Raw genomic sequence first — 13458 nt, forward strand, 5'->3', positions numbered from 1 at the left:
TGTAACTCACAACAGGGGTTCAAAGTTAGCAGAAGACTGAGCGAAGGTGAAGTAACATTGTTCTTGGGAACGACTGCAAGTGTTGCAGCTACAGCAGTAGGAACCGTAGAATCAGTATTCAGAGAATGAGTGCTTGTACTTTAAGATTGTCTTTATGTACAAAACTTAAGAAAAAATTTAATTTCTGTTTCTAAACTGTGTGCAGATTGATATACTATTTATTTTAGTAATATGATTACTGTTAAACGGAATAATAAATTCATTGCATGTGTGGAACTAGAGAATGGTCTCTATGTTCTACATCTATCTCTAGAAACTAACTTAACCGAAACTACGTCGGTCGAAAATCCCAAGAAAAGAACTCGTGACACAATAAGTCCCACATACCTGTGGCATTACCTACTTGGTCATTTCGGTGTTAACCGAATCCCAAGGTTGGTAAAGGATGGTCCTTTAGATTTTCTAAACGTAGAAAATCTTCCCACTTGTGAGCCTTGCCTTCAAGGAAAGATGACTAAACGGCCATTTAACGGTAAGTCTGAAAGATGTACAGGCACACTTGACCTAATACATACTGATGTATGTGGCCCCTGAGTGTTAGGACTCGTAACCAACACGTATATTTCATTACATTTACCGATGATTATTCTCGGTATGGTTACATGTACCTAATGAGACACAAGTCTGAATCTTTTGAAAGGTTCAAAGAGTTCAGACAGGAAGTCGAGAAACAGTTAGGGAGAAAAATCAAGGCCCTTCGATCGGATCGAGGTGGCGAGTATCTCTCTGTTGAATTCAGGGACTACCTGATGGTCAATGGGATAGTGTCATTATTTAAGTTATCCACATTATTTAACAAATCCATTGTAAATTATTGAGGCATTAAATAAAAAAGATCAACTACGCAAAAAGTAGTTGAAATCAATTTAAAACAACCCAAGATAATCCAGGCAAATGTAACATATCAAAAAAACGCCAAATTAAAGACAACAAAATTAAAAGTAGAAGCAGACAATTTTTGAGGACTCACTTTCAAACTACCGATCCAGATACAAATAAAACCAACTCAACATCGACAAACTCATCTGGTAAACATCGACTATACCTAAGGTTAATGAAACCATTCAATCAAAACCCACAAAACTGATTCTAGCCAAAACAGGTAGAACCAATTAAACATTTTCCAAAATTGACCAAACCCACAAATCTGGTGTCATCCATTTGCTCATACAAATAACCCAGGAACATAAAAGCTAAGGGCAGTTGGTGGCCACTGGCAACAAGGACGGTGAGGGGCACCAAAATGGTGCACAATCCAAAATCTGGTAAACGATTACATCCATCCTACCATGGGACTCGAACCAATATTCCAACCACGCTTCCAATGGCATTTTATCCCAGGCAAACGATTGGTCCACTAGTGCTTTCAACACGGCAATCTCATCGCAAAGCTGCCTACTTTTGGCAAGAATAGACTCTAGGTGTTGGAGATGCTGAGCAGACACAGACCCACCTATGGGCAACGCTATTAGGGCTCTCAATAGGTTAGGTCTCATTTGGGATTAAAATTATTAATTGGTCGGGCTAGGGTTGGATTGAGATTTGTGTTTATATCAATATAACATATTTATACCCAAGTCTGAGTCCGGATCGAACTTCGGGCCTAGATCTTGAGCATGAACCCGACGTTCATATATAGCCCAAAGCACGGTGAAGAATTCTTTGTTTCTCTCTCATTTTGTCACCTAATTATTTATATTATTATTCTATTAAGTTAAAAAAATTATTTACTTTATTCTCCATAATTTTTTTATTTAATTCTATCCGTGACCAATATTTACGGTTGTCAATGGTGCAGGTTTGGATTTCGATAGCTTGGACCAGTCTTGCACCAATCACAAGTGAATATTTATTTATTTTTTGCTAAAGTTAATTATTGATTTATCTATTTTTCAAAATTAAGTAAAATATTATCCATAGATTTCAATTTACTTAATTTACTAAACTTTTAATTAATGAATTATTTTCGTAACAAATTATTTTTCTCATCTCGGAGCCTATTTTTAGGGCAATCAATATGTTTGGTGAGGTGTGTGATAGAATGTACCTGTCCTGTCCCAATAATAAATGAAATTTTCTTAAAAGAATTCAGAAATATTTGACATAAACAGTTAAACGTACAGGAACCAGGCTTAATACAACTCTAATCACGATATTCTAAAATAAAGAAACCATCAAATTTAAAAAAATAGGAAATTAACTCAACTCTTTTAAAAAATGAAACCAGTTCTACTCAAATCAAAACAAAGCCCAGAAACAATGATGAATACAAACAATCGCACCGTTTAAATAACCTAAAACAACTCAAAGCAGAATTCCACCGTTTAAACAACCTAAAACAAATCAAAATATTGAATAAAATCCCACATAAATGATTCTAGCCAAACCAGGTAGAACCAATTAAACATTTTCCAAAACTGACCAAGCCCTCACCATCCATCCAATGATCGATCAAATCTAGACCCACTATCAATCCTTATTAGAACTCCAAACTCCAGGTAGTAATTTAACGAATCCAACATACTTACATAAAGTAGGAAAACAATAATCTCGTTTAAATAGGAAGCCTAGACCTACTCAAACAAACCAATTAACTTGGATCAATCCAAACAATACCTTGTCATCGGTTTAAAATAATTCAAAGGAAATATTTGACATAAATAATTAAACGTACAGGAACCGGGCTGAATACAACTCTAATCACGATATTCTAAATTAAAAAACCCATCAAATTTAAATAATTAGGAAATCAACTCAACTCAACTCAACTCTTTTAAAAAATGAAACTAGTCCTACTCAAATCAAAACAAAGCCAAGAAACAAGGATCAATACAAACAATCGCACCGTTTATACAACCTAAAACAACTCAAAGCAGAAACATGACATAGTAAAATCAACCGATAAGAATCATGCTGATTTCAACTCTAAAGTCACTATTCTACAATAAACAAACCCATCATATCTATATAAGATAAATCCAACCACTCACACTTACAACATAAGCCTGGAAAAAAGTTATCCACATTATTTAACAAATCAATTGTCAATTATCAAGGCATTAAATAAAAAAGATCAACTACACAAGGCGTAGTTGAAATCAACTTAGAACAACCCAAGATAATCCAAGCAAATGTAACCTATCAAGAAAAAGCCAAATTAAAGACAACAAAGTTGAAAGTAGAAGCAGACAATTTTTGAGGATTCATTTTCAAACAAACCGATCCAGATACAATTAAAACAAACTCAACATAGATAAACTCATCTGGTAAACATCGACTATACCTAAGGTTAATGAAACCAAATAAATCAAAACCCACAAAACTGATTCTAGCCAAAACAGGTAGAACCAATTAAACATTTTCCAAAAATGACCAATCCCTCCCCAACCATCCAATGATCGACATAATCTATACCCACTAACAATTCTTTTTAGAAACTCTAAACTCCTTGTAGTAAATTCAGCGAATCCAACTTACATAGATAAAGTTGGAAAACAATACTCTCGTTTAAATAACAAACCCAGACCTACTCAAACAAACCAATGAACTTGGATCAATCCATAAAATACCTTGTCAACGGTCATAAATAATTCAAAGGAAATATTTGACAAAAAAGCATTAATCCAAAAAATCCCACCGTTCAAACAACCTAAAACAAATCAAACCATTGAATCAAATCCCACATAAATGATTCTAGCCAAACCAGGTAGAACCAATTAAACATTTTCCAAAACTGACCAAGCCCTCACCAACCATCCAATGATCGACCAAATCTAGACCCACTATCAATCCTTATTAGAACTCTAAACTCCATGTAGTAAATTCAACGAATCCAACATACAAAGACAAAGTAGGAAAACAATCATCTCATTTAAATAGGAAGCCCAGACCTACTCAAACAAACCAATTAACTTGGATCAATCCAAACAATACCTTGTCAATGGTCTAAAAGAATTCAACGGAAATATTTGATATAAAAAATTAAACGTACAAGAACCGGGCTTAATACAACTCTAATCACGATATTCTAAATTAAAGAAACCTATCCAATAAAAATAAATTAGGAAATCAACTCAACTTCTTTAAAAAATGAAACCAGTCCTATTCATATCAAAACAAAGCCAATAAACAAGGATCAATACAAACAATCGCACTATTAAATAACCTAAAACAACTCGAAGCAGAAACCTGACATAGTAAAATCAACCGATAAGAATCATGCTTATTTCAATTCTAAAGTCACTATTCTACCTTAAACAAACCCATCATGTCTAGATAAGATAAATCCAACCACTCACACTTATAACAGAAGCCTATAAGAAATTTTCCACATTATTTTAACAAATCCATTCCATACTTTCGAGCCATTAACTAAAAAAGACCAACTACGCAAAACGTAACTGAAATCAACTTAAAACAACCCAAGATAATCCACGCAAATGCAACCAATAAAGAAAAAACCAAATTAAAGACAACAAAGTTGAAAGTAGAAGGAGAATTTTTTATGACACATTTTCAAACGAACTGATCCAGATACACGTGAAACCAACTCAACATAGATTAACTCATCTAGAAAACATCGACTATACCTTAGGTTAATCAAATAATTGAATCAAATCCCACATAAATGATTCTAGCCAAAGTAGGTTGAACAGATTAAACATTTTCCAAAATTGACCAAATCCTCACCAACCATCCAATGATCGACATAATCTAGACCCACTAACAATCCTTATTAGAACAGTAAACTCCTTGTAGTAAATTCAAAGAATCCAACATACATAGATAAAGTAGGAATACAATAATTTCGTTTAAACAGCAAACCCAGACCTACTCAAACAAACCAATGAACTTGGATCAATCCATACAATACCTTGTCAACGGTCTCAAAGAATTCAAAGGAAATATTTGACCTAAACAATTTAACGTATAGGAACTGGGCTTAATACAATTCTAATAACGATATTCTAAATTAAAAAAAACCCTTCATATTTTGAGAAATTAGGAAATCAACTCAACTCCTTTAAAAAATGAAACCAGTTCTACTCAAATCAAAGCAAAACTAAGAAACAAGCATCAATCCAAACAATCCACCGTTTAGACAACCTAAAACAAAATAAAACCATTGAATCAAATCTCACAGAAATGATTCTAGCCAAACCAGGTAGAACCAATTAAACATTTTCCAAAACTGACCAAGCCCTCACCAACCAGTCAATGATCGATCAAATCTAGACCCACTAACAATCCTTATTAGAACTCTAAATTCCATGTAGTAAATTCAACGTATCCAACATACTTAGATAAAGTAGGAAAACAATCATCTCGTTTAAATAGGAAGCCCAGATCTACTCAAACAAACCAATTAACTTGGATCGCTGCGCGTGCCACCTCAGCCTTACCTGTAACGGCTGTGGCAGGCTGACAGTGGCAGTTGTACCTGCCCTACAGGGGCCAATCGTACCCGCCCTGTCAGAGGCTAGCGGGCCTGATACAACGGAATTCTGGTATAAGGACCCTTTCCCCAAGAAACAGGTATGATATTCTGATTACTTGCGCTATCTCACTCTTAGTCTGTATCCTCTCCTTACTTCCTACACAGCATACTAACTTAATCGTCAGAGTGTTCCCGCCGGGAAAACCCCCAGGGGATTCTTCTTCTTCTCCCTCGTCTCAGGTACCTTTCGGGAGACACGCAAGTGCCAGCTAGGATTGACCGGATTGTGCACCATCATTTGGCGTCGTCTGTGGGAACCACTTCTAAAAGCCTTCCTCCAAACCTTCTTAGTTTTCTTCCTCTCTTCTCTAAAGACTTAGCACTCATGGCTTCTTCAAGCAACGTCGGACGCACCACGAAGATGAATACCGCCAGGGAACAACCCCAGGTTCCTACCATCTGCATTGGGCAGTTCACCATTCCCCTCTCGGTGAACGGGGTCCCCAGCCTGAACGCGCCTTGAGCAACGGTGCCTATGGGTGCCCCCCTTCCTCCCTCTGTTGAGACGACCTTCATTGAACCGACCGTCGTCCCCCTGGCGGCCAGCCAAAACCAGTTTGAAGATCTGATGCAGTGCATGCAAACCATGCAAGCACAGGTGCAGCAACTCCAGCAATACCAGCTCTACCAGCACCAAGTGTTGCACCAAGTCTCTCAGTTCCACTATCAGCAGCAGTTCCCCCAACTGCCTAAATCTCAGCCCCAGTAGCCACAGCTCCCTCCGCGGCACCCGGCCTCACAGTGAGCTAGGTCTCGCCTCCAGGACGAGCATCCTCACCAGGGAGAAGCCTCCCAAAACCTCCCCAAGAGCTGGGCCTCCTCCCGTGGCAGACAAGAAAGACCGGCCACACCGGTCTCGCCATAGGCGGCCAGGTCAGGCAGACCCCAGCTCGCCAGATCTACAATGCCTCCGCAATCGTGGTCCGAAGCTCCGCTCTTGGAGAATCGGTTCGAACCTTTGGCCACGGACTTTAAGCAGAACCCCTCTGTCTGCAGCCATCACTAGCAACCATAGATGCTTCCGGCGCAGACGATCCCCGACAGTACGGATGCGAGCAGCACCAACGCGGAGCCGACCAAGAAACAAAGACGCCGCCGCCGAGCTCGCCGAACTGCATCCTACAGCCTGCCCGAGCTCAAAGGCCGGGAAGAGGTAAACTCGGATGAGGCTAAAGTTCCTCTCCTTTCAGTTCCCTCCCCCCTATCTCCCGAGCTCCTGGCAATCCCGATGCCTAAAGACTTCAAACTCCCCCCTCTTGACAAATATGACGGGTTGTTTGACCCAAATGATCATGTGAACGCCTTCCAGTCGCAGATGCACCTAGCCAGGGCTAGTGAGTCTTGCATGTGCGTGGCTTTCTCCACCACCTTCAGAGGAGTGGCGCGCACATGGTACCAGAACCTTGCACCCAGCTCGATAAGGAGCTGGGCACAGTTCGCACTGGCCTTCACGTCCCAGCTCGATAAGGAGCTGGGCACAGTTCGCGAACGGAGGAGAGCCTCCTCAAAATAGTTCAGAGAGAGGGTGAGTCCATCCGAAGCTACATCAAGCGGTTCAATGATGCATGCATGCAGATACCGCACCTTGACCCCGCGGTATGGATCGCCGCAGCCAAGAAGGGTGTGACCCATAATCAGTTCAAGTGGCATATGGGTTTGAACCAGCCGGAGACCATTAAAGCCTTCCTCAAGCTCACAGACAAGTTCATAGCTATAGAGGAGGAAGTCAACCAGAAGGGTGAGGGCGCACCCGAAAAAAGAAAAAGGGAAGGGGAACCCCCCATCCAAGGGGACAGCCGAAAGAAGGACTCAACTCGGGGGGCAATGCCAAGTCAGCCATACCGAGCTCCTACGGCAGACCGAGCTGATTACACCCCACTGAATGCGAGGCGGACCGAGATCCTGATGGCGATCAAGGACGCCCCTTATGTGAAGTGGCCACCTCACCTGAATGGGAATCCCAACGAGAGAAACAAGAACTTGTATTGTAGTTTTCACAGAGATACGGTCATAGTACCGAAAATTGTAATTACCTCCGCGATGAGATAAAGTAGCTCATCCGTCACGAATATTTAAGGAATTTTGTACAAAATAATAACAATAATAATAATAAGACAGGTCAGCAAGAGGAGCACAATAAGGACACTCCCGAGTCCAGTAGCAGGCCGGCCGAACAGTCGTAGAGACAGCCTCCGGAAGAGAAGCCATTTCGGGGAACCATCCACGTGATAGTGGGAGGTTCATTTGAAGCAGGTTGTACTTTGGCAGTGGCCCGGACGTCAGTTCGCGAAGCTGCCCGAGAAGAGCAGAATCCTCCGAAGAGGCAGAGGATAGAAGAACCAATTTTCTTCACAGAGGATGATGCGCGAGAGGTCCACTACCCTCATGATGATGCGCTTGTGATAAAGCTGAGGATCAACGACTTCGAAGTCAGGCATATACTTGTTGACTCGGGTAGCTCGGCAGATATTCTCTTCAAATCGGCATTTGAAATTCACCCCCTTATTCCGCAGGATTTGGGCATCCATGGGATGGATCTCTCATCCCTTCAGAAAAGTGCTTGGATTACTTGAATTACTTGAGAAAGGGTTTAGGTAATCAGATCAACTAATCATGAAAATGGATTGAATGGATCTTAGAGATAATATGCATGATTCGTTTGGCATTCATTCAACAAGAATTGATTTCCTTCAAATTCTTTGTTCTTAATGCATCTATGGCAATTAAATTCTTGATAGAAATATAAGTGTTGTTGTGCATAGATAGAGTGGGCTGTGCTCGAAAGAGGCTGCTCATACAACGAGGAATTAGCCAACCCATGACTGAATTCAACTTCGGTTGGATAGCTTAATGGTGTAACTGCTGAACCTGTTCTGCTAGTATTTGCATGAAGCACTTCCTCTCATTACTTAAGGCGGTTTGATCCTTGAATACTTAAGGTAATTTGCTAATTAGGAGTTAAGTTTATTTCTGTTTAACCTTTTGGATGGTCAGATAACAAATGGCTGATTCGGTACTAGTAGTTGTTGGATTAATCCTTGTGGGAAGGATACTCTACTCATCAGTATATTACTTGATCGGTTAGTGCACTTGCTAGTGTCTTCTAAACGCATCAAGTTTTTGGCACCGTTGCCGGGGATTATCACAACAATATTATGAACCATCTACTGTTGTTAATCTGATTTTGTATAATATGTTTATGATATGTGTGTATTAGTATCTTTTCGACTTTGACTTGTACAATATATGACACACAAAAGTGAAAAGGAGAGCATCATCTATGATCCAGAGATTGAACGAACTCTCCGCTGCCGCCTTAGAGCTTCTAAGAAAGGGAAAGCTGAAAGTACAGAGATGGCCGAGCAAAGGACCATGATGGACTATGCCATGCCAACCCTCACCGGGGCAGCCTCGAGCATTGTGAGACCAGCAATAGCTGCTAACAACTTTGAGATCAAACCAGCAATTATTCAGATGATCCAGAACATAGTTCAGTTCTGCGGCTTGGCTAATGAAGATCCAAACACTCACATTGCCAACTTCTTGGAGATATGCGACACATTCAAGCACAATGGAGTTAGTGATGATGCAGTGAGGCTCAGATTATTTCCGTTCTCAGATTATTTTGGTCTCTACATGGGATGAAATGGCCAATCGCTTCCTATCCAAGTATTTCCCTCTGTCCAAGGCTGTAAAGATGCGGAATGATATCACCACCTTCTCTCAATAGGACGGGGAATCATTATATGAATCATGGGAGCGCTACAAGGAATTACTGAGGAAGGTCCCTCATCATGGACTTCCCGTTTGGCTCCAAGTTCAGACATTTTACAATGGTTTGACTGAAGCAATAAGACTATTATGGATGTTGCAGCTGAGGGATCCATTAAGAACAAGAACCCTGAAGTTGCCCATGCACTCATTGAGGAAATGGCTGCAAATAATTATTAGTGGCATTCCAAGAGAGCCCAAGTTAGGAGACAACCCGGCCTTCACAATGTAGACACCTATACAGCACTATCTACACAAATCGGCGCCCTCAGCAAGAAGATAGATGAAATGCAGTTGGCAATCATGCATGTTCAAACCGTAGCCTGTGAATGGTGTGGGGGAGGTCATATCAGCACCGAATGCCAAGTTGGAAATCAGTTCGTGCAGTCCCCTGAGCAAGTAGATTTCGTAGGGAATCTTCAAAGGCATCAAGGTAATCATTACCCTCGTACATTTAACCCCGGATAGAGGAACCACCCCAATCTGTCTTGGTCAAATGAAAATGCGGTGAAGCCCCTCCCTCAAAACTTTAGGAGCTGATGACCAAGTTCATATCAAGTGCGGAAACGAGATTTCAGAACCAAGAGGCATCGATCAAGAACTTAGAAATTCAAGTGGGGCAGTTGGCATAGATGATATCCTTTAGAGTCCAAGGCACCTTACCCAGCAACACAGAAGCAAATCCAAGAGAACAGGTGCAAGCCATTACCTTGAGGAGCAGTAAGGAGCTATAAAAGGTGGAGAAGACAGCAAAGGAAGAAGGTAAGATGGGCACAACCCGAGAACCCGAAAAGAAGGAGGAAGAGCAGTCTAATTCCAGGAAAGAGACAAGTCAACTACCACAAGTACCATTTCCCAATAGGCTTAAGCGACACAAAATGGAAAAGGAATTCGGTAAGTTTCTTGAAATTTTTAAGAGTTTACATATTAACATTCCTTTTGCAGATGCCTTAGCCCAGATGCCGCATTATGCAAAGTTCCTTAAGGAAATCTTGGTGAACAAAAGGAAATTGGAAGACATGGCTACAGTTGCACTAAATGAAGAATGCTCAGCCATCCTCCTCAACAAGCTGCCTCAGAAACTGAAACATCCAAGGAGTTTTATTATTCCTTGCACTATAAATTGTTTATGTCAAATATTTGTTTTGAATTCATTCTTTTAGATCATTGACACAGTATTATTTGGATTGATCCAAGTTAATTGGTTTGTTTGAGTAGGTCTGGGCTTCCTATTTAGATGAGATGATTGTTTTCCTACTTTATCCAAGTATGTTGGATTTGTTGAATTTACTACATGGAATTTAGAGTTCTAATAAGGATTGTTAGTGGGTCTAGATTTGGTCGATCATTGGATGGTTGGTGAGGGCTTGGTCAGTTTTGGAAAATGTTTAATTGGTTCTACCTAGTTTGGCTAGAATAATTTATGTGAGATTTGATTCAATGGTTTTATTTGTTTTAGGTTGTTTAAACGGTGGATTGTTTGGATTGATGCTTGTTTCTTGGTTTTGTTCTGATTTGAGTAGAACTAGTTTCGTTTTTTAAAGGAGTTGATTTGATTTCCTAATTTCCCTAAATATGATGGGTTTTTTTAATTTAGAATATCGTGATTAGAGTTGTATTAAGTCCAGTTCTTGTAGGTTAAATTGTTTAGGTCAAATATTTTTTTTGAATTCTTTGAGACAGTTGACAAGGTGTTGTATGGATTGATCCAAGTTCATTGGTTTGTTTGAGTAGGCCTGGGTTTGCTATTTAAACGAGATTATTGTATTCATACTTTATCTATGTATGTTGGATTCTTTGAATTTACTACAAGGAGTTTACAGTTCTAATAAGGATTGTTAGTGGGTGTAGATTATGTCGATCATTGGATGGTTGGTGAGGGCTTGGTCAATTTTGGAAAATGTTTAATTGGTTCTACCTGCTTTGGCTAGAATCATTTATGTGGGATTTGATTCAATTGTTTGATTAACATAAGGTATAGTCGATGTTTACCAGATGAGTTAATCTATGTTGAGTTGGTTTCACGTGTATCTGGATCGGTTCTTTTGAAAATGTGTCATCAAAAATTGTCTACTTCTACTTTCAACTTTTTTGTCTTTAATTTGGATTTTTCTTGATAGGTTGCATTTGTTTGGATTATCTTGGGTTGTTTTAAGTTGATTTCAGCTACGCTTTGCGTAGTTGGTCTTTTTTAGTTAATGCCTCGATAGTTTAAAATGGATTTGTTAAATAATGTGGATAATTCTTACCAGGCTTCTGTTATAAGTGTGAGTGGTTAGATTTATATTTTCTATATATGATGGGTTTGTTTAAGGTAGAATAGTGACTTTAGAGTTGAAATAAGCATGATTATCATCGGTTGATTTTATTATATCAGGTTTCTGATTTGAGTTGTTTTAGGTTGTTTAAACGGTGCGATTGATTTTATTGAAGTTGGGCTTCAATATATTCTATTAATATAAAGACAAAGCCCTTCCCAGACATGCCACTACCTGTGAATAGGTTTAATCCCAACTCAGACCCTAACCTGTTCATAAATTATTAATTAATGGAATAAATTAGTAAATTAAATAAATAGAAATCTATGGATAATAATTTACATAATTTTGTAAAATATATAAATGAATAATTTAATTTAATAAAATAAATAAAATATTCAAGCTACGTAGAACAAACCCCACCCATTGACAAACTCTAAATGTAGGACACAGAGCGGTAATAAAGAGAGGGAAATAATTAAATAATCTGGCACGCTCTAAATCTCTGTTTGATGGTTGGCCTAGGCTTAGACTTGGGCTTTAATAAGTTATGTTGATATAAAGGCAAAGCCCAAACTAAATGTGGCCCGACCAACCGATACCTATCCTATTGATAACCCAAAATATTGGGCTCAGGTTGGGGGGGGGGGGGAGAGAGAGAGAGAAAGGGAGAAATAACATATTAGTTAAATGATTTATTAAGTATTTGAATAGTTTAATAAATTAAATAAATAAGAATCTATGGATAATAATTTACTTAATTTTGAAAAATAGATAAATCAATAATTAACTTTAGCAAAAAATAAATAAATATTCACTTGTGATTGGTGCAAGACTGGTCCAAGCTATCGAAATCCAAACCCGCACCATTGACAACCGTAAATATTGGTCATGGATAGAATTAAATAAAAAAATTATGGAGAATAATTTATTTAATCTTATTAAAACAAATAATAAATAATTTAATTTAGTAAAATAAGTAAATAAAATTTCAGTTATTATTGTGACAAGACATGCATAGCCTATCCAAAATAAGAACTAATCCATTGATAGTCTTAAAAAGGGAGAGATAAAGAGAAATACTTTGTTAATAAATTAAATCATTAATTAGTTTAATAATTTAGTTAAGTAATAAAATAAATTCTATGGATAATAATTTACTAACTTTTGGTAAAATAAATAAATATCCAATCTATCTAGATCTAACCCCAATCCATTGACAACCCTAAATATGTAACTCGCAAAGAAAGAGAGCGAGCGAGAGAGAGAGAACCCAAAGACATCCTCAAATTTGTTCACATGCTTTGGTGGGCTTCCTTTATGCCCGCCATACTGTGGCCACTGTTGGGGAGGGACATAACCAATAGGAAATAAAATTTATAGAGGATCCTGTTAGAGTAGGGCTTTTGTAGGACAAGTGAGGACTGGGCTCGGGTTTGACTCTCCGCCACCAGTCCTTAGACATACTCCTTTAATTCGTTGCAACTAAGTGGTGACTCTATTACTGGGTCAACCTGAAGAGTGACCCGAGACTGTCTGATGGTGGGTTGAAATTATGCACAATTACCAGTTCATTCGGATGGCGCAAGCATTGATGAATTAAGTCATGAAGCATTTCTGCAGAAAAAAAAAACGGAAGTCATGAAGCATAATGTACAAGGAATCTCGTGTAGACCCAAATTTGAGACCCACATGACGTCCATACTCGTCGATCATGTGCGTTTTTTTTTTTCTAATTTCTCATCGTTCCAAAGAAAAAAGAAGAGCTCCCCATATTATTGCATGATTACGTTACCGTTGGATAATCCAGATTTTTTGGACAGATAATCGGATACCGATAAAACCGTGCACCTTAATTACATCGAAACACAA

General features: G+C 38.9%; 1 non-coding gene across 1 annotated transcript; it reads right to left on the reverse strand.

Moving 5' to 3' along the window:
• Positions 1-9252: 9252 nt before the first annotated feature.
• LOC148803258 (small nucleolar RNA R71) lies at positions 9253-9359 on the reverse strand. Its single transcript, XR_016081660.1, has one exon. It is a non-coding gene; the product is annotated as a small nucleolar RNA R71 (small nucleolar RNA).
• Positions 9360-13458: the final 4099 nt, after the last annotated feature.

This window comes from Nelumbo nucifera, chromosome 1 (genome assembly GCF_055504915.1).
Source record: "Nelumbo nucifera cultivar China Antique chromosome 1, China Antique-T2T, whole genome shotgun sequence".
In the NCBI taxonomy this organism is placed as follows: domain Eukaryota; kingdom Viridiplantae; phylum Streptophyta; class Magnoliopsida; order Proteales; family Nelumbonaceae; genus Nelumbo; species Nelumbo nucifera.